General features: G+C 43.4%; 1 protein-coding gene across 5 annotated transcripts in view; it reads left to right on the top strand.

Moving 5' to 3' along the window:
• The window catches only part of GPALPP1 (GPALPP motifs containing 1), a 72,125-nt gene extending 46,925 nt beyond the window's left edge, over positions 1-25,200 (top strand). For 2 of the 5 annotated variants that reach the window (XR_006712241.1, XR_006712235.1), the window contains exons 13-15: positions 719-824; positions 8,446-8,547; positions 16,600-16,728. The gene's annotated coding sequence lies outside the window, so the exon portion shown is untranslated. Of the gene's footprint in view, positions 1-718; positions 825-8,445; positions 8,548-16,599; positions 16,729-21,662; positions 21,825-24,918 lie in introns of those variants that run through there. The other 3 variants (XR_006712240.1, XR_006712237.1, XR_006712239.1) reach the window with 3 other exon arrangements.
• The last annotated feature ends 1,705 nt before the right edge of the window (positions 25,201-26,905 follow it).

Raw genomic sequence — 26,905 nt, 5'->3', positions numbered from 1 at the left:
ATTTCAGACAATTACGGGACGATTTTGTAACGTTACCTAAAGTCATAAATAACGCAAATAAGGGGCACAACTTTGTCAAATTCTTCTAAAGCAACACACACAAAGCTCATTCACTTGGGTCTCACTGAAAGAAAAAATTAGACCTTCCCAAACCAATGTCAGCTTTGTCTGGGCTGCCAGCTGAACCACAGTGGGATAGTTCCAAGCCCCCCAAAAATAAATGGTGTGTCTGAGGGCTGATGCACATGTTACAATATATTTTACTAGCCAGCCTGGGTCCTTGGGAAGAGAACTGATTTACGTATTTGCTTAAATTAAACCTTTTTGCGATTCCTCTATTTCGGAGTTTTTTGCACGTTGTTCCCTCCTCCTAGAACCCTCTTCCTTGCTTCTTTTAGTGAATCCCTTAGACCTCTGCCTCGGGAAAAAGTCAATTTTCTGACCCCTCAGACCAGATCAGGACTCCTCTTTATAGTTTCCCAGTTTGCTCTACCATTGTATCACAGTTTATTAGGATATAGTTCTGCGAGTTGGGGGGTGGTGTCTTATCTCCTTGTCTTCCTCAGCAATGACAGTTTTAGCTGCTCATATACCAGCCCCAGACCATTTTTCCCAGCCTCCCTTGCAGCTAGGTGTGGCCATGTGACTAGCATCTAAGCTAATAGGAAAAGTTCACCTTCGAGTGAAGTCTCCCCTTTCCTTTTTCTCTCTCTCACAGGCTGGAAGGCAAGTAGATGAATGGTCTTCACCTTTGCAGGGATAAAGGGATGAAAAGAACTTGAGTCTCCATCACCAAGAGCCATCAGACCAGCCCTCGACTGACGGTCAGGATTATTACTTGAGAAGTTAAACTATTTTCTTATTTAAGTCACTGTTTTGTGTCTCTTATTAAAGCTGCTAGCTATAACCAGCAAATGCAGAGTTGAACCCAGGGCCACTTGATCCCAGAGACCAAAACCTGAACCACCACAATATGATGTTTTTTGTTTTTTTCTTTAAGTGTTTATTTAGTTTTGAAAGAGAGAGAGCACACACGCATGAGCAGGGAGGGGCAGAGAGAAAGGGGGACAGAGGATCCAAAGCAGGCCCCCCGCTGACAGCAGTGAGCCCAATGCAGGGCTCAAACTCACAAACTGAGATCGTGACCCGAGCCAAAGTCTGCTCAACGGACTGAGCCACCCAGGCACCACAACAACATGGTGTTTTTTCACACCACCCATATACCTTATAATCATCTATCATACACCTTATGTTATATATCACAGATCATATAGTGGAACACTTTGACAGAGGTGGTTCTCACTCCCTGAATTTATATTAGATCCCAAAGTGAATAAAAGATGGTACTGTATTTTTTTTAATGTTTTTATTTATTTTTGAGACAGAGAGAGACAGGGCATGAGCAGGGGAGGGGCAGAGAGAGAGGGAGACACAGAATCCGAAGCAGGCTCCAGGCTCTGAGCTGTCAGCCCAGAGCCCGACGCGGGGCTTGAACTCATGGACCGCGAGATCACGACCTGAGCCGAAGTCAGACGCTTAACCGACTGAGCCACCCAGGCGCCCCAAAAGATGGTACTTTAAAAGACTATAGATAAGCAATTTGGCTCCCCACATGCCAGGCAGCAGGCCATTCCTCCAGTTAGGAGAGACGGGAAAGCCAGCCACGACCAAGAGTCTTCATGTCTCTTATGGGTCAATATTGCCTAAGGCTGTCTTGTCCCTCGGCCATTAACATGAGTTGATGGCCTCAGAGGTGAAGAACCCTTACCCAGGGAGGAGACTAGTTAGCTTTGACTGCATAATTTTGAACTTAATTTTTTTCTACGCCACACATAACTTTATGTAAATGCAAATCGTATGTGCTTTTATCATCTCTACTCTGTTTCCTCCTTCCTGTCTTCTTCTTCTTCCTCCCCTCCGACACCAGACAGTCCCACAACAACTCACCCGACAACTATGCGTGCTCTCATATTTACCTCCATGCTCACAAAATTGGAAATAGAGATTTGAAGGCCTTTTTAACTCTTTTTTTTTCCTTGCAAAAGTGGAATATATGTGTGTACATTATAGACACTTTTCCGCACCGTTCTCTTCTCACTCAACAACACTTCATGGAAATCTCTCCAAGTCCGTTGATTTAGATTTAATTCAGCCTTGTTAATGCCTGGATAATAACTGATGGCGTTGTATACTATAAATTATTCAGTCACGGGCTTTGTTTCCAGCTTTTTGTCACAGCAAGGAATGCTGCAATAGCATCCATTACATGTGTCTCCATGAACTCGTGGTTTTGCCTCTGTGGGATATTCCCAGGTATAGGCTTTCAAAAGATATATGAATTTTTAATTTTAATGAATATTGTTTTCAGTTGCAATTGCTCGCTTCCCTAGAGCCATCTTTTTTTCCCTCCCCTCCCTACAGGTCTCTTTCCCCACTTGCCTGTTATATCCTTCCTTTCTTTTATTTTCTGTAACTAAAAGGCTGACGTGTTTATTTTAGGTCAAATCTAATAGGCTAAAATGTAAACTACTTGTGCTAAACTACGAAAATACAATAAGCATTATTTCTAAAATTCATCAGCATATTAAAAGGCTCAAAAGGGAGAATCCCTCCTCTGCAAGGGACAGAGTGATTAAGAATGTAGCTATAGGTATGGGCCGCCTGGGTGGCTCAGTTGGTTGGCTGAGCATCTGACTCTTGATTTTGGCTCAGTTGGTTGGTTGAGCATCTGACTCTTGATTTTGGCTCAGTTGGTTTGTTGAGCATCTGACTCTTGATTTTGGCTCAGGTCATGAGATAGAGGCTTGAATCAGACTCCACCCTGAATGTGAAGCCTGCTTGGGATTCCCTCTCTCCCTCTCTCTCTCTGCCCCCTGCCTTCCTCCGTTTCTCTCTCTCTCAAAATAAATAAGCATAAAAAAAAAAGAATGTGGCTCTAGGTATGTAATGTGATACTCATTTTTCCTCTCTTTCTATATTTAATCAAGATACGTGTTCACAAATGCCCAAGTACTATGACAACTAAATATTATCAGTAGCAAACTAAGCAGTAATCTGCCAATGTTTCTTAGGTAATTCGTTATATGGGGTATTGCTTTCCTAAGGCATAACCTGCCCCCCAAATCCCACTCCCAGGACTATTAATGCCTTTGACAAGTATTTGTGAAGTTACTGCTACATGCTAGGCACTGTGCTAAATCATGGGCACATAGCAGTGAATAAGATCCTACTGGGACAAGATCCCACTCTTACAGAGCTTATCTTCTAGCTGAAGAGAAAGATGTTAAACGACTAACTACACATGCCTTTGGATAATATTTTTTTAAGTTTTTATTTATTCATTTAAGTAATCTCTACACCCAATGTGGGGCTCGAACTCACAACCCCAAGATCAAGGGTCACATGCTCTTCCCATTGAGCCAGCCAGGCGCCCCTGAATAATATTTTTATTCTGATAAAATATGCATAACATAAAAATTATTTAAGCCACTATATTGTGTCTCTTATTAAAGTTGCCTGTATCCAATGAATACAGATTTAAACATTTTTAAGTATACAGTTCAGTGGCATTAGGTACATCCACATGGCTGTGCAACCACCAGCAACTTCCAGCTCCAAGTAACTCTTTTCATCTTGCAAAACTGTAACTCTGTACCCATTAACTACTAACCCCATCCCCTCCTCCCCAGCCCTTGGCAACCACCATCCTGCTTTTTGTCTCTATGAATTTGAGCCCACTCATGTAAGTGCATCATACAGTGTGTCTTTTTGTGACTGGCTTACTTCACTTATTATAATCCTGTCGAGGTTCATCTAGGTTGTAGCATGCGACAGAATTGCCTTTCTTTTTAAGGCTAAACAAATCTTATTCTCTGTACAGACCATATTGTGTTTATCTGTTCAGTAGTGGACATCTGTGTTGCTTCCACCTTTGGATACTTTTAAACTTTCTTTTCTTGTCTTCTCTTTTTAAACTTTCCTTTCCCTTTTCCTTTCCTTTCCTTTCCTTTCCTTTCCTTTCCTTTCCCCTTTCCTTTCCTTTCCTTTCCTTTCCCCTTTTCTTTCCTTTCCTTTCCTTTCCTTTCCTTTCCTTTCCTTTCCCCTTTCCTTTCCTTTCCTTTCCTTTCCTTTCCTTTCCTTTCCCCTTTCCTTTCCTTTCCTTTCCTTTCCTTTCCTTTCCTTTCCTTTCCCCTTTCCTTTCCCTTCCTTTCTAAGAAGCTTAAGCTTCTCACTAGACTGGTAAAGATTGGAAAATTATTTCTCCCACATAATTTTCACTACTCATTCCCAGATGGAGTAAATATGTGTGTGTGTGTGTGTGTGTGTGTGTGTGTGTGTGAATACTATTTTAAAAATATTAACCAGGGGGCACCTGGGTGGCTCAGTCAGTTAAGTGTCCAACTCTTTGTTTTGGCTCAGGTCATGATCTCACAGTTCATGAGTTTGAGCCCCAGGTCAGCTCTGTGCTGACGGCTCAGAGCCTGGAGCCTGCTAAGGATTCTGCGTCTCCGTCTCTCTCTGCCCCTCCCCTGTTGTCACTCTGTCTCTCTCCATCTCTCAAAAATGAATACATTAAAAAAAATAACAATAAAAAAAATAAAATAGTGAAACTGTGTTCATTGTCCCAGAGGAGGTGTGGCAGGGCAAAAAGCTTTTCCAAGGGTTTCTCTGGCTGCTGTTGCCCAAGAACCTAGGTACTTAAGGAAATAGAACCAGATAGGACTCTAGGTATCTTAACAGTCAGCTTCATGGACAGATAACAGTAAGACAAAATGGTCACCCTCTAATAACTTCTTTTCCTCCTCTTCTCCCTTCAACTACAGAAACTTACTCCTGGGGCACCTGGGTGGCTCAGTCAGTTAGGCGTCCGACTTCGGCTCAGGTCATGATCTCACGGTTTGTGGGTTTGAGCCTCATGTCGGGCTCTGTGCTGACAGCTCAGAGCCTGGAGCCTGCTTCGGATTCTGTCTCTCTCTTCAGATTCTGTTCCTCCCCCACTCATGCTCTGTCTCTCAAAAATAAATAAACGTTTAAAAAAAATTTTTTTAAGAGAAACTTAATCCTACATCTCTATAGAACCCTTTGGGACCCCAAATTGACTGAAATTATATTTCTACCACCATGGTTGAATGTATAAATTAAATTACATTTCTTGCTCACCTAAGCTGTGGACTAGGATCTCTGCACAGTGAATGGTGTAATTACGGTGCTGTTACATGCTTTCAGAGAAGGGCTATTTTCTAGCTCCAAACTCATATCCAATGAGATTCTAGGACAGGGACCTCATATGGAGGAGGCGGGGGGGGGGGGGGGGCAGCAGATGAACAAGGTGGGCTCCCTTAAATTTGAGCTAAGATCTCAAGGATGAACATGAAGCAACTTGACCAAGGCTATGGGCCAGGAAGTGGCGTCTTACCTTCAGTGCTGCTGGGCCACAACATTCCCATGTCCTCTTCCTCAAAAAGCAGGCCCCACCTTTGCTTTGTTACCAGGGAAACTTGTCCAGCACTCCCCCTTGCCATAACCCTATTTTCCCCATTCTTTTTTATTTTTAATGTTTATTTTTGAGAGAGAGAGAGAGAGTGAGAGAGAATGTGCAGGGGAGGGGCAGAGAGAGAGGGAGACACAGAATCCAAAGCAGGCTCCAGGCTCTGAGGTGTCAGCACAGAGCCTGATGCGGGGCTCGAACCCACGAACTGCAAGATCATGACCTGAACTGAAGTCGTACAGTTAACCAACTGAGCCACCAAAGCGCCCCCTAATTCTTATTAGTATTGCTGAGGCATCCGAAACTCCATGTGGACGTAGCCATTTTCTAGGAGCTTTAAATTTTTTTTTAATCTTTTTATTTGTTTTTGAGACAGAGAGAGACAGAGCATGAGCAGGGGAGGGGCAGAGAGAAAGGGAGACACAGAATCCGAAGCAGGCTCCAGGCTCTGAGCTGTCAGCACAGAGCCCAATGCGGGGCCTGAACTCACGGTCTGTGAGATCATGACCTGAGCCAAAGTCGGATGCCCAGCCAACTGAGCCACCCAGGCGCCCCTTTAGGAGGTTTATATTGAGAATTCTCTAGACATTTTAAGATACTATCTTAGTGATCTTTGCAGCTTATCTTCTGAACATCTGAGCATTCTTCATACAGCACAGGCATTATCAGCTCACATGTGTTTTTCCTAGCAATCTTCATATTCAATCCTAACACTCCATCCCTTATCAGAGAACCATCATGTTGAGAAGCAAATAAAAGAAAACTATTTTTCCCCACATCATTAATTATTCCATTTTTAAGCAGACACGAACACTTTTCCTCTTTGGATTTGGAACAGCTACTATGGTGGCCAGCTGGGACTCCTGGGGGCTTTAAGAGCGTTGATCATCACCAGACTAAAGCTTTGTTCTTTTTTAGACTTTTCATAAGACCAAATTAAAGGCCCACTCAGATATCTTTCCCCTATTTAGAATAGGCACAAAATTTGGTGACGAATTTCTCATATACCCACCAGTGATTCTTTTTTCCAATTACTTTAATTTTAGTCAATTTCTACTGAAATACAAGCAAATTATAATTTAACTATTTAGTCTAAATCTATTTTCTAGCTCCAAACTCATAACCAATTATCTATTACATCTCCCTTAAATATCTCACAGGCATCTAAAGAGGAAAAAAAGGGGCACGTGGGGGGCTCAGTCAGTTGAGCGTCCAACTTCGGCTCAGGTCATTATCTCGTGGTCGGTGAGTTCCAACCCCGTGTCAGGCTCTGTGCTGACAGCTCAGAGCCTGGACCCCACTTTGGATTCTGCGTCACTGTCTTTCTCTGCCCCTTCCCTGCTCGCCCTCGGTCTCTCTCTGTCTTTCAAAAATAAATAAATGTTAAAAAAAAAATTTTTTTTTAATTAAAAGGAAACAACATTTCTACACTCAGGATTCTGACACCAAATGCGTGAGGTTTTCTCCACACCCAGAACTTTCCTAATTCTCTATGGACACCAGCTAAGTGTCCTACAACTCAATTCAGATCTGACACTCTCTATCCAGAGTGAGCCTCCGATGCCACAGGTTAAGGGCTGCCCCACAAGACTGCTCCCTCCTCAGACACCAAACAAAAGTTCTAGGCTGCTACCTGTACTTCTGACTGAGGGATTCTCCTGACCCTCTTCTCAGGTTTGATGACCGGCCAGAATGGTTTGCGGAACTCAGAGAGACATTTCACTGTTCACTGTTACTGGCTTGGTATGGAGGGATACAACCCAGGAACAGCCAAAGGGACGAGATGCATAGGACATGGTGTGGGGGAGGAATGTATGCGGGCAGAGGTTCAGGGCCCTCTCTGGGCATGCCAGCCTCTCAGTATCTCCATGTACTTACTCACCAGCCCAGAAGCTCTCCGAATCCTGTTGTTCAGGGTTTTTTGTGGAGGCCTCATTGCATTGGCGTGATTGATTAATTCATTTTTTTTTAGTGGGTGTACGGGGAGCTTTGAAAGTTCCAACCCTCTGGCAATCAGCCCCCGTCCTCTAAGTGTTATTGTGAATAACCTCCTCTCACCCTATGACTCAGGAAGCTACAAGGGTTTTAGAAGCTCTGTGCCAGGAACTGGGAGGAGAGACCAAATGTGTATTTCTTTTTATGTCACAACATCTCAAGGTAATCATGTCCCAAACGGAAGATTCGTGATCTTTCTCCCAAAATTGTTTTTAAATGTTTATTTCTTTTGAGAGAGAGAGGGAGAGCAGAGCACACCAGTGGGGCAGAGAGAGGGGGAAGGAGGATCTGAAGTGGGATCTGTGATGGGTGCCTGGGTGGCTCAGTCGGTTAAGTGGCCGACTTCAGCTCAGGTCATGATCTCGCGGTCCGTGAGTTCGAGCCCCGCGATGGGCTCTGTGCTGACAGCTCAGAGCCTGGAGCCTGTTTCAGATTCTGTGTCTCCTCTCTCTGACCCTCCCCCATTCATGCTCTGTCTCTCTCTGTCTCAAAAATAAATAAATGTTAAAAAAAAAAAATTAAAAAAAAATTGAAGTGGGCTCTGTGCTGACAGCAGAGAGCCCAATGCGGAGCCTGAACTCAGGAACCGTGAGATCATGACCGGAGCCAAAGTCAGATGCTTAACCCACTGAGCCACCCAGGCGCCCCTCTTTCTCCCCAAATTACGCAATATTGTCAATATCCACCCACCCACCCAGTATTATCTGGACCCTGGGAGGCATTTACACACGCCATCCTCCTGGTCTAGAATGCTTCTCCCTACTCAATACCTGATTGGCTTCCCCTCGTCTTTCAAACTTCAGCTGAAATGTCACTGTGTCAAAGAAGCCTGCCCTTTCCTGATCTAAAGACCCTTTCCCAGTCTAAATGATATTCTCACATGTTCCCTACACTTCTTGATAGTACTTATCTCAGTTTTTAATAATGTTTGATGATGATTTGTTTATTCTCTGGCTCCACAGCTAGTATGAAGTTGTGAAGATACCGTGGTTCTGACTCTTCCTATGAGTGCCCAGCACAGCACCTGCTGCTAAGTGGCCACCCTGTGTTTGCTGGAAAAATGAGTAAGTTGTCTATATATATATATCTGCATTTAAAAAAATTTTTTTAATGTTTATTTATTTTTGAGAGGGAGACACAGAGCATGAGCGGGGAAGAGGCAGAGAGAGAGGGAGACACAGAATCCGAAGCAGGCTCCAGATCTGAGCTGTCAGCACAGAGCCCAACACGGGGCTTGAACCCACAAACTGTGAGATCACGACCTGAGCCAAAGTCAGACGCTTAACCAACTGAGCCACCCACGTGCCCCTATATCTGTGTTTTTTAAAGTAAACTCCCCAGAAATTGTTCTCCTAGATGATAATATATGTTTCCTCCCAGAATGGTTGTGTGGTCAAATAAATTTGATAAATAACGAGTTAACGTTAAGCAGGTTTCTATACTGCAGGATGTCACAGAGTCTATAACTTTTACACAACATTATGAATATAGTACTTCAGAGGGGAAATGAATATGAGGTTTCTCCAACAAGTCAAATTGTAGAACCCTTATTTCACAGACTGTCTTTCAAGATGAGTGTTCTGTGGACCATATCAGGGGAAGTTCTAGCAAACAGTAATTTACCTTAATAAATATTCTTTTTAGGGGCACCTGGGTGGCTCAGTCGGTTAAGCGTCCGACTTCAGCTCAAGTCATGATCTCACTGTTCGTGAGTTCGAGCCCACATTGGGCTCTACACTGAAAGCATGGAGTCTGCTTGTGATTTCTCTCTCCCTCCCTCTCTCTCTGCCCCTCCCCAGCTTGCTCTCTCTCTCTCTCTCTCTCTCAAAAAATAAACATTAAAAAAATTTTAGTAATAAAAATAAATAAAATCAATATTCTCTTGAAAAAGTATAGAACTGTGAATTTAAATCATGACTCCACTTCTTACAAATTGTTTGATATTCCATAAATTACGTAACATCTAGGGACATTGTGAAAAGTAAATGGAATATACATACCTATTAGAATGGCCAAAATCCGGAACACGGATAAAACCGAACATTGGCGAGGATTTGGAGCAACAAGAGCTCTCCTTCATTGCTAGCGGAAATGCAAAATGGTACAGCCACTTTGGAAGACAGTTTGATTGTTTCTTACAAAATGAAACATTTTTACCATGCAATCCAGTGATTGCACCTCTTGGTATCTACACAAAAGAATCGAAAATGTCTACACAAAAACCTGTACATGGATGTTTTTAGCAGCTCTATTTGTATTGCTGAAACTGAGAAGCAAGGTGTCCTTCAGTAAGGTGACTGGGCAAATAAACTGGGGTCCATCCAGATACTGGAATACTGGCCAGCGCTAAAAATAAATGAGCTATCAAGCCATGAAAAGACATGGAGGAACCTTAAATATACATTACTGGGTGGACGAAGCCAATCCAAAGAGGCTACATACTGTATGATTCCAACTATATGATATTCTGGAAAAGGCAATATTGTGGAGACAATAAAAAGATCAGTGGCTGCCAGAGTTGAGAGTGTGGGAAGTGATGAATATACAGAGCACAGAGGATGTTTAGAGCAATAAAAATACTCTGCTCTCTGGGACGCCCAGGTGCTCAGTCAGTTGAGCATGTGACTCTTGATTTCGGCTCAGGTCATGATCCCAGGGTCATGAAATCGAGCCCCGTGTTGGGCTCCTTGCTGAGCATAGAACCTTCTTACGATTCTCGCTCTCCCTCTGCCTCTCTCCCCCACTTGTGCTCTCTCTCTCTCTCTCTCAAAATAAAAAAAAGCAAATAAATACTCTGCACTGTATGATACTATAACAATAGATATATGTCATTATACATTTGTCTAAACCCATAGAAAGTACAATAGACTGGAGCAAGGTGGACATCTTCAGTACCATTCTGATTCTTGGGTCTATTTTTGTCCTGCTGAGGAATAACAAAGAACATTAACATTTAGTGGGTTAGTGGAAGAAGAGGAGTCCATGAAAGTATCTCAATAAGAATAAACAGAGGAAAAGCAGTTAAAATTTTTTTCTTAACTTTGGAAGAGAGAATTTTAAAGAGGGAGTAATTACTATGTCTAGTGCTACACTGAGTGCACCTAATGCGTCCTTTGCATTTGGAAATTGCAGCATTACTTTCAGTAAGAGGAAATCACAAAGAGATTAGAAAATACTTAGAGATAAATGAAAATGAAAACAAATTTGAGCTTGCATATTTGTTGCAAGGGGAATTAATAGCTTTAAACACCTTTTAGAAAGAAGAAACCTAATAAGCTAGGCTTTCACCTCATGACACTGGGAAAAGAAGGGCAAATTAAACCCAAAACAAGCAGAGAAAGGAAATGATCAGAATTAGAACAGAAACTAATTAAGTAGACAATAGAAAAACAATAGAGAAAAGCAATGAACTCAAAAATTGGTTCTTTGAAAACATCAACATAATTGACAAATCTTTAGCTAGAGTGGCCAAGGGAAAAGAATGGAGATTCAAATTACTCGAATCAGAAATGAGAGCGCTTGGGTGGTTCCATCAGTTAAGCTTCCAACTCTTGATTTCAGCTCAGGTCATTATCTCCTGGTTGTGAGATAGAGCCCCATGTCGGTGCTTGAGATTCTCTCTCTCTCCCTGTTCCTCTGCCAGTCCCCAGCTTGCACTCAAGAAAGAGAGAGAGAAAGAGGAAGAAAGAAGAAAGAAAGAAAGAAAGAAAGAAAGAAAGAAAGAAAGAAAGAAAAAAAGAAGAAAGAAAATGAAAGAAAAAAAGAAAGAAAGAAAGGCATTATGGGGCACTTGGTTACCTTCGTTGGAAGACCATGCAACCCTTGATCTCAGGGTTGTGAGTTCAAGCTTCACGTTGGGCATAGAGCTTACTTTAAAATAAGTAAGTAAAGTAAATAAATAAATAAATAAATAAATAAATAGACTGACATATTTAAAATTAAAAAAGAAGAACAAGAAAGAAGGGACTTTGCTATTGACCCTCCAGAAATGAAAGAATTATAAGAGTCAACAAATTAGATAACTCAGGATAGTCAAATTCCTAGAGACAGAAAAGATCAAAACTGACTCAAGAAGAGCCAGCAGTGAGGCTAAAAGCCTGATGGGTGTCAGGAAGGTGAGGAAGGGCAGATGCTCAAGGACTATTCTTTGAAGAAGGTTGGCTCTGAAGGGAAAGAGACAGATGTGGTTACTAAAGTGGGGTGTGGCCCACAGAGTCAGGGTTTCTTTCTTTCTTTCTTTCTTTCTTTCTTTCTTTCTTTCTTTCTTTCTTTCTTTCTCTTTCCTTCCTTCCTTCCTTCCTTCCTTCCTTCTTTCCTTCCTTCCTTCCTTCCTTTCTTTTTCTTTCTTTCTTCCTTTCTTTCTTCCTTCCTTTCTTTCTTTCTTTCTTTCTTTCTTTCTTTCTTTCTTTCTTTCTTTCTTTCTTTCCTTCCTTCCTTCCTTCCTTCCTTCCTTCCTTCCTTCCTTCTTTCCTTCCTTCCTTCCTTCCTTTTTCTTTCTTTCTTTCTTTCTTTCTTTCTTTCTTTCTTTCTTTCTTTCGGTTCTATGACCAGGTTGCAGAAACTAACATCCTTCCTTCCTTCCTTCCTTCCTTCCTTCCTTCCTTCCTTTCTTTTTTCTTTCTTACTTTCTTTTCATTTTAAGTGGGCTCCACACCCAACGTGGAGCTTGAACACACAACGCAGAGATCAAGAGTTACATGCTCTGCCGACTGAGCCAGCCAGGCGCCCCTAGGATGCAGAAACTTGAACATAGTTGGATAATAAAAGACCAATGGAGAGGAGAGGTTGAGGACATAAGAGGAGAAAGAGGAACAGGAGGTGGCATGGGGTGGGATGGTATCCAGAAGGAAAAGTCAATGCCCTGCCCGCCCTCAGCCACAAGGACCAGCTGCGGGAAGACAAATGGCCTCTACCTGGAAGGTCCACAGGGAGGCCACGTCTCCAGGAAGAGTCATGTTTCTGGTAAGGCAAGAAGGTGCCGGGCGTACAGACTGAGACTGTGTTTTCAGATAAATAGATGTCTCAGAGGACATAGAGAGAATGATTAAAACAGAGGCCAGGAGTAGCAGCAGGTGGACGTACACTTGGGTCTCGGTCATCATCGAAGCCAAACAGAGCTATAATTCATGTCCACTCTGGGCAGAGTGCTATTCTCCACATCTTTCTCTTTCCCCGATACTCCAGACTAGGTTGAGTGACCCTGGCCTACACATATACTACCCTGCGATACTTCTATGATAGAGCTTAATCGCATTGTATCATAATTGCATGTTTACTTTCTTATCTCCCCTACTAGACCATGACAGTAATTAGTATAATCTTTACATAACGGCTTTTGTAGTTTTCTTTTCTCGCTTATTTTTTTAGATCTCCAGGTCAGTAATTATAAAGAAGAACTTTTAAAAAGCTCTTACTGTAGAAAATTTTAAATATACACAAAAGTATAAGGAATAGTATAATGACCCTTCTCATCACCCCGATTCAACAATGATCAATTCATGACCATTCTTCCTTCATTTATGCTCTCATCCACTCCCCTACCCTGATTATTTGAAGCGTATCAGGGACGTCGTATTTCTTCTGAAATGTTTTAGTGTCTGTTTCTAAAAGATAATTCTCTTTTTAAAAACATAACCACATGGGGGCGCCTGGGTGGCTCAGTCCGTTGAGCCTTGACGCTGGATTTCCGCTCAGGTCATGATCCCAGGGTTGTGGGATTGAGCCTCGAGTGGAGCTCCTCACTGAGCATGGAGTCTGCTTAATATTCTTTCTCTCTCTCTCCCTCTGACCCTCTACCCTGCTCATGCTCTATCTCTCTCTAAAATAAAATAAAATAAAATAAAATAAAATAAAATAATAAAATAAACATAACCAAATGTTATCACTATATATATTTTAAAATTAGTAAGTTCTTAACTTCACCAAATATCAGATGAATGTTTGAATTTCCTCACTTGACTTATAAAAAATTGTACACTTTAAAAAAATCTGTTTTTATTTGTTTTAAAATATGACTACCTCATTTTTTTTTTTAATGTTTATTTGTGGGGTGCCTGGGTGGCTCAGTTGGGTGGCTCAGTTGGTTGAGCGACCGACTTCGGCTCAGGTCGTGATCTCACGGTCTGTGGGTTCGAGCCCCGCGTCGGGCTCTGTGCTGACAGCTCAGAGCCTGGAGCCTGCTTCTGATTCTGTGTCTCCCTCTCTCTCTGCCCCTCCCTCTTCACGCTTGCTCTCTCTCTCTCTCTCTCTCGGTCTCAAAAGTGAATAAAGATTTTAAAAACATTCTATAAATGCTTATTCATTTTTGAGAGAGAAAGAGTGAGAGAGAGCACACACTCACGAGTGGGGGAGGGGCAGAGAGAGGGAAACAGAGGCTCCAAAGCAGGCAGCAGAGAGCCTGATGCAGGGCTTGAACTCATGAACACTAGATCATGACTCGAGCTGAAGTCGGGTGCTTAGCCGACTGAGCCACCATTTTATGGTATAAAAAAAAATACCTGTATTTTTATTTATTATTATTATTTTTTAAGATTTTATTTTTAAGTAACCTCTACACCCAATGTGAGGCTCAAACCCACTACCCTGAGACCACAACTCTCATGCTCCACCAACTGAGCCATCCAGGCACCCCTTAAGCATCTTTTTAATATAGAAATTCCCTCTCCCTCTGCTTACTTCTCCATGCAATTTATCTTTTGAAAATATTGGACAATTTATCCTAAAGCGTTTCCCACATTACGGATTTTGCTTATTGCATTTCCATGGTGTTTTACATATTCCTAAAGAGGATTTTTTTAAAACATAGTTTACCCTGTTAAAATACACAGCTTAATTCTCATATTCAGTTGTAAACATGTTATTTTAGAACTCTGTGTCTACAAATAATGAGAACCAACCCAAGCTGTCCTAAGCAAAAAGATGGAACTTTGAAAGTAGCAAACTAGCAAAGGCTGCTGGCTCCCTCTCCTCCTCTGGCCCTGCCCTAATACAACTGGGTTATGACAATGACTGAACAATTTCATATATTTGCCAAAATTTAAAAGGCTTATGTTCTAGGAGTGCCTGGGTGGTTCAGTCGATTAAGAGTCCAACTCTTGATTTCAGCTCAGGTAATGATCTCATAGTTTGAGGGATCAAGTCCCACGTGGGGCTCTGCACTGACAACAGAGGAGCCTGCTTGGGATTCCCTCTCCCTTTCTCTCTGCCCTTCCCCGACCCCTCTTTCTCAAAATAAATAAATAAACTTTAAAAAAATAAAAAATAAATCAAAGGCTTACATTCTAACAGGGAAAGAGAAATAATAAGTAAAATATATAGAATGTTTGATGGTAAAAATGCTACAAAAAAAGTGTATGAATCTGGATATTACAAAGGCTATGGAAGAGAGCTCTTTTCCTCATCTCTTTCAGAGAGAGAGAAAGGGATTGTGATCTGGTGCTGGGGGCAGACTGCAGGGGGGCTCTTTTCTTTCTTCCTGTGATTAAAATCTAGAGCTAAGCCAAGATGATTCCTAGCATGTTGAGAAAGGGAAGCAGGGTTGGCCAGAAACCAACCAGAGGTCAATGAGGATATACTTATACTTGTCTTATGTGGGGAGAAGATAAAGATCTAATTCATGTAAGAAAGTGATACAACTCAACAGTAAAAAAAAAAACAAAAAAAACAAAAAAAACAATCCAATTTAAAAAATGGGCAGAAAAATAACAGATAATAAAGAATAACATGTTCTAGATATGATGATGATTGAACAATTCTATAAATTAACTAAAACTAAAAGAACCCACATGATAGTGCAGGGAAATAGGCAATAAAAAATAAAGAATATGTTTGATGGTAATAAATATGCTATATTTATTATAGCTATAGCTATTATTAATGCTATAGAGGAAAATAAAAATAAAGCAGGGAGAGGAATGGAGAGGGTTTGGAGAAGCTACAAGTTTCGAGGGTGTGGGCAGGAGCCGTTGGAAGAGGAGGACTGGCTTTGTGGAACTGAGGGAAGATTATTCCAAGCAAAAAATAAGAAAACAACCCAACAAGCAAAAACCAAAATACTATAAACAAATGAGCTGAAGAAATCAGAAAACAAGCAACAGGTCATACCCAAGGAAACCCGAAGAAAGCAATAAAAATAAAAGCAGAAATTAAGCAGAGAAGATCAACGAATCACACAGGAGAGAATATCAATGAAGCTAAAAGCTGTTTTTTAAAAAATAACTGGAGGGGCGCCTGGGTGGCTCAGTCGGTTGGGCGTCCAACTTCGGCTCAGGTCATGAACTCGCGGTTCCTGAGTTCGAGCCCCGTGTCGGGCTCTGTGCTGACAGCTCAGAGCCTTCCTGGAGCCTGTTTCAGATTCTGTGTCTCCCTCTCTCCCTGACCCTCCCCCATTCATGCTCTGTCTCTTTCTGTCTCAAAAATAAATAAACATTTAAAAAAATAAATAAGTAACTGGAAAAACTAATTAAGAAAACATCAGACAAGAAACAATTACAGACTAGAAAACAATAATAGAGTTTAAAGTAATAAAAAATAAAATGAGTATTGGCAACCTGGATAAAAGAGATACATTCTGGAAAAAAAAAAACAACAACAACAACAAAACATAAAATGCCAAAATGGATACAAGAAGGAAAAGAAACACAGAGACTACTAATAAAGAAATTGACATGATTATTAAGGACATCCTCAACCTTGCCCCCAACAAAAAGGCCCCGCTCCTAATGATTTTCTATTGAGTTTTGACAATTCTCAAGGAACAAAAAACAACTATACAAATCATGCCAGAAAACGGAATTAGAGGGATAACCTCATTTCTTGAAGCTGGTGTTTCTTTGACTTCAAACCCAAACAGTGTCAGGACAAGAAAAAGAAATTATGAGCCTTTTCACTTCTGAGTATGAATGCAAAAATCTAAAGAGACTATTAACTATCTGAACCTACCAGTATATTACAAATAAGAATCATCATGACCAAGTATTTATCCTAAGAAGGCAAAAACAGGGCAACATTAAACTATCGGTGAGTGACTACCTGGCATATCATAATGCTTTGTAAATATTAGTTATTTTTTGGCTATTAATGACGGTGCGCATATAAACTTGTACAATTGTTGTCAGGTGAACTGGGGAGATCCTGGGCCCTGGGGCCTCTAGCCAGACAGAGCCAAAGGACTCGAGGACGGTTTTTGGTCAAGGGAACCGATTCAAGGACAAACACACAGGACAGCGCATGAGTGACACAAGCAGGCAAGTTCATTAAAGCAAAAAAGCACACTCTCGAGATATGAGAGCCGGCGAACTAGAGAGGGAGGCGGGGAGCGGGAAGGACCGAGGGAGACCTAGCGAGCGTGCGCAGGTGCGCAGGCGCGCAAGCGGGCGGAAGAGCATGAGCGAACTGCACTCAAGGTGGGGATGTTTCTATCTTTTATTGGCATTTGTTAACTAGCGGGCGGAATACGTATTACTTGGGCGGCAAGCAGCGTTTCAAGCTTTTTCCTCCTAATTTGGTCAGAGGTTGCTTGTCGTGGCACCTGCCATCTTAGTTCTGCCTGGGTAGATCCGGCTTCTTGGGGAGAGCTGTCAGGACCCGCCTCTGACCTTCCCGATAGCTGGCCATGACTTCCTCGTGCTGGCCTCCAGGTATCGTGTTAGAACCTAACTGCCTACTCTAACACAATGACTTTAGAAAACGATTTGATATTGTCTTGTAAAGTTGAACATGTGTAGTGGGTAACTTCCAGCTCTGCAGTTCCACTCCCAAGAAATACACCCTAAGGATCGTGACTTATATGCAGTTGTAGATATATATAATATTCTTTGTGGGTTTTTTTGTGAAATATTGAAACAAGAAAGAAAAAAAAAGGAAGCAACTTACGCCTCTATCCATAGGAAAAGAGATAAATCACTTGTGCAGTAATCACACAATGGCCTGCTATTCAGCTGTGGCTTGGAGGTAAGCAAATGGAGGTGGAAGGGTTGAAGATGAAAGAGAAAAGTAGTCACAACTGTAACCAAACCAATGCGTGTTGGCTCCTTGGTGAGTCATAGAAACTGCACCAGGTCAGTTGTCCCTTAAAGGAAACTTTATTTGCAGCAAATAAGGAGTCCAAGCTTCCAAATAAGGTTTTCCTTGTGCGACAACTCACTTGGTGCAGTTTCTGTGACTCACCAAGGCGTAAACGCCTGTTGGTTCGGTTACAAATTTGGTGACCCAGATGGGACAGCTGTCCTGAGGTTCTGCCCTCCAGTTCCCTGGGTTCCGACGGTCGGAGCAGCAGGCAGCGGAAGCTTGCTTGGGCTAAACGGTTCAAGCTATCAGGACCAGGGGCAGATTCCTTGGAGGAGATTCAGCCTTTTTTGGTGCTTGTGACCACTGGCGTGCCATTCTGTCCTCATTTGAAATCCAGATCTCATTTGAAACTCTGATTATATTTATCCGAAGGATTTCTGTTGGGATAAATTATGCCAGGTCCGTGGCAGAGATCTTAGAAGTAAAACTAAAGCTCTCTCACAAAGGCTGGGCAAGACAGCATAACAGTCAGAATACACTGGGTAAACAGGGCCTTTCTGGTAAACACTCTGGGAGATTGAACGCTGATTAGGGTCCAGTGTTGAGTCTAGACATCCCCAAGTGACAAAGGATCACACGACCCAGCCATTCGGAGGGTTGGATGCTCCAGTCTGGTGAAATGGGAGTGATCTAACAGACTGATCTAGGATCTGGGAGATTGAAGAAATCACTCTCCCACTTGGTTGTTTGGTTTGTTTGTTGTTGTTCTGTTTGTTGTTGTTCCCTGTTTAAATCCACCCTGGGGGCGCCTGGGTGGCTTAATCCGTTAAGCAGTTAAGTGGTTAAGCGGCAGACTCTTGATTTTGGCTCAGGTCATGATCTCACAGTTCGTGAGTTCAAGTTCCGCATCTGGCTCTGTGCTGGCAGTGCAGAGGCTGCTTGGGATTCTCTCTCATTCCCTCTATCTGCCCCTTCCCCGCTCATGTGCATGCATGCTCTCTCTCTCAAAGTGAATAAATAAAATTTAAAAAATTATTGGGCCAAGTTTGTTAAAACTGGACTTGTTTTCCAAACACATTAATACTCGTTTTGGCTATCTTTGATGGAAATGAGGGTGATTTTAGAGAAAAATTATGTTCCAATAATATATCTTTGTGGATGTTAGATTTAATTCTGATTGTCTTAGTGTTTGTTGTTTGCCTATAAACCTGGATCCTGAATTCTGGTTTCCTTGAATATCTGACTATGGCTCTCCAAACGAAGGTTTCCGGTTTTCTTTCATTCTCTTGACTTGGAATCAAGTCAAGACTTGGACTAAAACTGTCCCCCCCCCCCCTTTTTTTCCTGAAGCCCTGCAAACTGAAGCTAGGCAAGTAAAGCCCTATTTATGAAGCTCCAGCCTTAGCATTCCCTGATTTTGACAAGCTGTTTGATTTGTCTGTACATGAAAGGCAAGGAATAGCTGTAGGGGTTTTATCCCAAATGCTGGGGCCCTTAAAGAGAATAGTAGCTTCTTTTTCTGAACAATTGGACATGGTGGCCAAGAGGAGCTGTGGCAGCCAGTGCCTCTTGATAAAAGAAGCGAAACAAACAAACAAAAACTCCCCTAGAAGTCAGCGTATGCCTGTTTGGACCATGTTTCCAGGGTTGTTTGTTTTTTTTTTTTTTAACCTAGGAACTATCCCAAAACGAAATGTTATAATCTCAGGCCATGCTGACAGATAGATACTCCCAGATACAGCTGCCACCCTACCCCCCAATCAGGAAGTACTTGATCGGATTCACTCTGGCTACAAAGATCTCCAGAGTGAACCTCTGTCCACTGCAGAGGAAATCTGACTTCTAGACAGCAGCGGTATTGTGGATAATGAACTAGGAAAGGCAAGATATGCTGTCGTATTCCTAAAGGCTCTCATGGAGGCCAAAAGACCGGCCCCACGCACCTCAACCCAAAAGGCAGAAATAATTGCACCAACCAGAGCATTAGAATTGAGTGAAACAGGGGCACCTGAGTGGCTCAGTTGGTTGAGTGTCCGACTTTTGACTTTGGCTCAGGTCACAAATCTTATGGTTTGTGAGTTCGAGCCTCTCATCGGGCTCTGTGCTGACAGTGCAGAGTCTGCTTGGGATTCTCTCTCTCCCTCTTTCTCTGCCCCTCTCCCCCCGCTCAAAGTAAGTAAATAAACTTTAAAAAAAAAAATAAAAGAAAGGAACTGAAATTAAGGTCAGCCAAGCCTCCAGGTGTCTTTCTCCATCTGTCACCTCTGCTTCTCCACGTAGATTTGTTATACGCTTCTCTCTCCGTGGACTTCATACCTCTGCATCCTCTGCGGGTTCACAGTGAAAATGGCTGCCTCACAGTTGTTAAACTTACAAGTTGCAGTTCCAGACACATAATGAGTATGACCTAATTCTTCCTGGGCCCCAATTAAAAATTTCCAGAAAAGAGAATTTTACAGGGTGTCAAACACTAGCTCTAAAATCTGTGGATCCTGTGATACAAATACAGCTGCCAGAGGTCCATTCTTGTGTCCACCAAGAAAAAAATTCACTGAAAATTTAATCAAATGGGCATTTAAAAAATTTTTGTTTTTGAGAGAGAGAGAGCTTGAGTGGAGGGGGCACAGAGAGAGAAGGGCCAGAGGGTAAGAAGCAGGTTCTGTGCTGACAGCAGTGAGCTCAAACTCACGAACTGAGCCGTGAGATCATGGCTTGAGCCAAGGTCAAATGCTCGACCAGCTGAGCCACCCAGGCACCCTGAATCAGATAGCCTTTTAGTTAGGCGGTTAGGATTGCAACTCTGGAGACAAAGATGTAGGTAGGAACCTGACTCTTTTTCTGAGGAGGACAGAGAGGGGCAGGGTTATAAAGGCAAAAGTTCACAAGTGCAGTTGTCATTTAGACCCTCTATGCAGAACACAGACGGAAAATATGTGACCTGGGATTGACTGAGTTAACATTCAAACGAGGGACTGAAATTTGTCGAATCCTCTTGGCTCCTTTTGGAGTGAAGAATGCTAACAATTCGGGTGTCCTGGTGAGGAGGAGTTAAGTCCAGGCTGAGGGCTTGCAGCTGGCACAAACAACATTTATGGTTCATCCGATGAGGGTTGGCATAAATTCTTCTTGGTTTATGGCCTCCCGACCGTATTTGTAAAGAAACTCTCTTATGTAGGCTTGCTTCCTCCTTTCACGCCCGAGACAGGTGGATCAAGGTGGCAGTTCCCAAAAGAGGGGAATCCTTGTGAGCTGGGCAGGTATCTACTTGCAAATGACCAATGTTAGAATCAAACCAACATTCATGTACAGGTCAAAGGACAAGGACACTCTGACTCCCAAAACCTGGGTTTCCAAGCAGAGTCATTTTTTCTACAGCCCCATCCAGTTTGTTATTTAAAGTGATCCAGAAAAGTTTGCCAGGTAGAGTGTAGGGAGAGCAGTCTCGATGGAAGAAACAACATTGTTAGAAATACGGAGGCATTGGGGCGCCTGGGTGGCGCAGTCGGTTAAGCGTCCGACTTCAGCCAGGTCACGATCTCGCGGTCCGTGGGTTCGAGCCCCGCATCAGGCTCTGGGCTGATGGCTCAGAGCCTGGAGCCTGTTTCCGATTCTGTGTCTCCCTCTCTCTCTGCCCCTCCCCCGTTCATGCTCTGTCTCTCTCTGTCCCAAAAATAAATAAACGTTGAAAAAAAAAAATTAAAAAAAAAAAAAAATACGGAGGCATTAACATGGACATAAGTTATATGGACTGGCAGGCCCCTGTTGTGGCTGTTACATGGCTTCCATATCAAGATCCCAAATGGGGGAAGAAAAGCAGGCAGAGTAGGTGGTATTAGATTGTGAAAAGCTTTGTATGCCAGACCTTTGAATTTTATCTTGAAAACAGAGGGAGCCACTGAAGGTTCTAGAACACATGATGTCATGTGTCATCTACAGCTTAGAAAAATAAATGCAGAGGGTGAAGCCTTAGCGTTGTTACTAATGCTAAACTACTGAAAACAATCATGGTTGCTGGTGGAAATTATTTCTTGAATTTATTCTGGTTTTCAATTTAATGTATATGTATTTGCAAGTATCTCCAGGATAAACCAGAGAATTTGTTACGCAGTCGCTGACCTCGGCCAGTAAATATGCAGTTTATTCACAGAATCCTCCTCCTCACCACCTGCAGAACAGAAGGCACAACACTGCACCTTCACCCTCAGCGTGGTTGGAGGACATTATAAATAAAGATCCCATGGAGAAGGTTCATTGTATCCCCCAGGAAGTCAGCGTATTGTGAATTAATTCCAGGCAGCCGATTTATGGACTATGAGTAGGAGATGCTCTGAAAGTAAGTGATATTAATGTGAAAATGTTGGGGTTTGGCGTGAACAGTAAAGAAAGAATTCTTGAGGCATCTTTGGTGCAAAAGGGTGGTTTTATTAAAGCACGGGGACACGACCCTTGGACAGAAAGAGCTGCACTGGGGTTGTGAGGAGTGGCTGGTTATGTACTTCCAAGTTGGGAGGGGGTTAGGGATAGCGTAAGTCTCTGAAGAATTTGAAAGTAAGGTTTCCAGGACCTTGAGGGGGTTAGCTATTATTGTTAGGAAAAGGTCACTTACTACTGTCTAGTAAAACCTGAGTCAAGAGACCCTTCAGATGTATATCAGGGAGCCATATACTTGGGGGATGATTGCTCACCTGTATCTCAGGGAGTAGAGATAAAGGAAGTTTCCAAAGGAATTTTTATATGTTAAGGGAGATTTACAGGATCCTGGAGGTTGGGCTAATCTTAAGCTAAGTTTGCCTTTTGGCTTTAGCAAAGTCTTAACATGAAGGCAGTTGAGTTCCCAGAAGATCACTCTGCCTGTCTCAGAACTTGTCAAAGGGCTGTAAGTTGGAAGGACGTTTAATTCTTTTTCTCTTTGTTCTCCACATCAATATGAACGAGCCATTCCGCAAATGAGATGATCTTTCTAACTGTGCTGTACTTCTCTCTGAATGCCAGTATTTCATCCTAATCCATTTATGAAGGCAAGCTGTTCTCTCTCTGCTGCTCATCTTCCCACACTTCCGTATTTAACTAACATCTGGTTTCAGTAAGGTTTCACAGCCCATTGACTTTTGACTGGTTGATCACGCTCCCATAGGGATAATACTGCCCATTGTAGGTATGAACTCTTCTTATAGTTTATTCTTATTTCAACTAATATCACAATTTATGTGCAGCCGGTTGCCGAAGCAGAACTTGATTTAATTGCGTGATTCTAAGTAGCTGATGCGTAGCCAAGGTTCATCAAAGGGAAAATAACCAGAGCAAAGCCAACACATTGGTGGTTGGCGGACAAATAGGGCAATTAAGACCCCTCTATGCCGTTTTGCCACTCCTGCGTGTGAAGCCGGGAATGCACCTCTTATTTCTCTTTCCTGGTTCCCGTATTTCCTCCTGTCGTAGGCAGGAGGGCAGCTTATGGCCCCTGCGTAGTGAAGACAGTCAAGACATGCAGATGTATTTTACAAATAGGAATAATAACAGCCCTCCTTCCCTCCTCACTGAGTTATTGTGAAGATCCACTGAGAAGTCGTTGCAATTCCTTTGTAAGCTGTAAGGGGCAAAACTCTGCTGCCGCAGCCTTGCCTAAAACCCTCCAATCTCTCCCCCTCAGGACCTTGAAATGAAGTCCAGAGTCTGTATGTACATGGCTTAAAGATTCTTCCTGAGCGGGCTCACCTCTGCAGCTGCCCCCTGTCTCTGAGCCACCTCCTGCTCTAGGCTTCACCCTGTTCAGATCCCTCACTGGCTGTGCCCCACAGGCCTTCACTCAAGCCGCACTCTTTCTTCCCTGCTCCTCCCTTTCACCCTCATGTGGGCTGGTGCACCTCCCTTTAGCAACATCGGCTTCTCCAAGGAAGCATTTCTTTTCTTTTTTTTTTTTTTTTTTTTAACATTTATTTATTTTTGAGACAGAGAGAGACAGAGCATGAACGGGGGAGGGTCAGAGAGAGAGAGGGAGACACAGAATCTGAAACAGGCTCCAGGCTCTGAGCTGTCAGCACAGAGCCCAACGCGGGGCTTGAACTCACGAGCCGCGAGATCATGACCTGAGCCGAAGTCGGACGCTTAACCGACTGAGCCACCCAGGCGCCCCTCCAAGGAAGCATTTCTCAACAGCAGCACCATTGACAACCGGGCCGAATAGTTTTTATCGTGAGGGGCTGTCTTTAACCATCATAGGGTAGTTGGCTGCAGGGATGGCCTCTATCCGCTAGATGCCAGTAGCACCCCCCCCTCAAGTTATGACAACCAAAAATGTCTCCAGACACTGCCACATGTCTCCCCAGGAAACAAAACTGAACCCAAGAAATCTCTACTCCAAGGTGTTGCTTTTAATGGGGCCAATTATACTCTAGATACATCCAGATGCTACAAGAATCACAAGAACAACAACAAGAAGAAGAAAGCTTTCTTTATTTGCTAATGGTGGTCTCATCTTGGGCTCAAGCCACCATCACCCTCCTGAGGGATAACACTTGATCTTGCTAATTAAAAGTACCCTAGTCTCTTCTGGCTTAAAACCATCTCTTTCATTGTCCTCCTACTGCGTGAAGGGTGAAACATTCTCGGAAATCTGATTCCATGCTTACTCATGACTAGCAGCGGCTCACAAGTTCTTCACTTATTGAGTAAATCATAAGTTCGCTTCTGAACAAATAAATACCCTGAAGGTTTCTTTTGTCTTGTGCCTCAGAAGAAGAAAGTGGGACCAAATGAGCTGGCTGTGGATAAGATTGCAGACAGCAGAGCTGAGCAGGAGTGGGGGAGGAGGGACGGGGATGCTGTCTCTGATCCTCCCTCTGCCTAGATCCACAGTTTCCTGCCTCAGCTGGGTAGGGGCTGGATTTCGCATTCTTTTAAGGACACTTGAAAATTTCCCAGTATTTACCCATAGAAAAAAGGAGCAATGTCCCCTTACTCTAAAATCTCCCCCAAATTTCTTTTTTTTTTTAATGTTTATTATTGAGAGACAGAGAGACACAGAGCGTGAGCAGGGGAGGGGCACAGAGAGGGGGAGACACAGAATCCGAAGCAGGCTCCAGGCTCTGAACTGTCAGTACAGAGCCCGACGCGGGGCTCGAACCCACAAACTGTGAAATCATGACCTGAGCCAAAGTCAGTTGCCTAACCAACTGAGCCACCCAGGTGCCCCACCCCCCAAACTTTCTGGTTATTTAAAACCTCCCTCCTCTCCCAACTTGGGGGAGGAAGGTGAGGGAAGACAAACCCATGGTACATCATCCCCTCTTTCTTCTTCCTCTGCCTTTCCTCTTAGAAGCAAATGGACTTTTGTTTTCCCTTCCCTCCCTACCTGGAAGGGATTCCCCCCCTTCCCCTCCCCCACTCATGTCCTCCTCCTTCCCACATTCTCTGTTTCCCCTTCCCAGCAGGCATCATGGCAGCAGACCTGCAGTTGAAGAATCCTGCTCCTGATGGAGTGGCAGAAGCACTTAACTCAAGCACTTAATTCAAAGTACCTAACTCAAACGTACTACTCCTTTATTCGTTCATCAGATAATAGTTAGTCGTCTATTTCCTTGTTTGTGTTCCTAGAGGGCAGGGTTGTGCTTGCCTTGTGAACCATTGCATCCCCAGCACTCAGCATGATGCTGCGTAACATATTACCTGGAATATAATAGCTTAAAATAATGCACATTTATTATCTCACAGTTTCCACGGATCAGGACTCTTGGCGTGGCTTAGCTGGCTCCTCTGCCGAGAGTTTCACAAAGCTGCAACCACAGTGGCACCGCCATGAGATGGGGTCTCATTTGAGGCTCCAGGTTCTCTTCGGACCTTCTATGGTTGTTGGCAGAATTCATTTCCTTGCAGTTCTAGAACTCCTAATGACCTGCTTCCAAGCCAGCAAGAGACTGTTGCTGACACTTTCAGGGCTTTCATCTGATTCAGATCCACCCAGGATAATTTCCTTTGTGCTTAACTCAAAATCAACGGATTTGCAAAATCCTTTCAGCTTTGCCACAATACACAACTTCAGCACAGGAGTAACATTCATCATAGTCACAGATCCTGCCCACCTTCAAAGGGAAAGATTACACAAGGGGTATGGGTCATTGGAGGTTATCTTAGAATTTTGCCCAAATTTTGCACTCCAAAATATTGGTTGAGTATGTGTGTGAAAGAAGGAAGGCAGGCAGGCATCCTGTTTGTCTTCACAATAACTCTGGGTGTAGGTGGTATCACCTTTACCTTATGGAGAAAGACATTCAATTCAGAGGCAGCAAATGATTTGCCTTCGTTCAAAGACGTGAAATTGCAGGATGAGGCTCCAGACTGAAGCCTGTCTGAGTCCTTACCCTTTACGCAGCAAAACACTCTCTGAAACCTCAGTCCTGCCACCCTGTCTCTGGCCAGAGCCCTGACACCAGCAGGGCCAAGCTCTCTGCTTCTATTCACCTGGCTAGAGCAGGCCATGAGGTGGAGACAGAGGCCCACGGGGCCAGGACACTTCCCGTCCTTGCCATAGAAGGATTCCCTGGGCATCCGTCAGCCCAACAGACTCCAGAGGCCAGTGTGGGCCACGCAAGGGGTTCTGTGCACTGAGGGAGAGCAAAGATCAGTTTACTCCTACCCAGAGGTTTTGGCCCCAGTCCATGCCCAGACCTTGGCACGTGTAGGTTCTTTTTGTTCCAGCATTCTCCAGGGGCGGAGAATGGGAAGCTGGTGAGGGATGTTTTCTGCACTGCCTCCTCCCTCTCAGAGGCCTAGTAAGCTGTTCCCCTTGCTCTAGTGGGAACGGAGTATGAACAGTGATGTCCAGACCACAGAGGACGAGAATCCGGGGAATCCCTGGGAGAAGCTATGGGGTTAGTCCAGATAGCAATGATATACAGTGTTTTATACAAGTGAAGAATTTGTGCAGTGCGTGGCTGGCTCAGTTAAAAGAACATGCGACCCTTGACCTTGGGGTTGTGAACTTGAGCCCCCTGTTGGGTGTAGAGATTAAACAAACGTAAAACTTGTTAGAAAACAGCAACATATTAGGCTTCTCTTTTCATCTGCTTCCCATTCATTCCTTTGCCCTTTCCCTCTGACTGTGCACCAGATATTCAATACCTTCTCTGTGTCAGGGCCACCGTGGCTTATTTTCTTCCCTGCCTCTTAATTTTTCCTAGTCTACTTGTGATCTTTTTTTTTAAATTTTTTTTTTCAACGTTTATTTATTTTTGGGACAGAGAGAGACAGAGCATGAACGGGCGAGGGGCAGAGAGAGAGGGAGACACAGAATCGGAAACAGGCTCCAGGCTCTGAGCCATCAGCCCAGAGCCCGACGCGGGGCTCGAACTCACGGACCGCGAGATCATGACCTGGCTGAAGTCGGACGCTTAACCGACTGCGCCACCCAGGCGCCCC

This window comes from Leopardus geoffroyi, chromosome A1 (genome assembly GCF_018350155.1).
Source record: "Leopardus geoffroyi isolate Oge1 chromosome A1, O.geoffroyi_Oge1_pat1.0, whole genome shotgun sequence".
NCBI classification, from domain to species: Eukaryota; Metazoa; Chordata; class Mammalia; order Carnivora; family Felidae; genus Leopardus; species Leopardus geoffroyi.
Note: the sequence above shows the minus strand (reverse complement) of the source record. Positions and strands in the feature narration are given on the sequence as shown.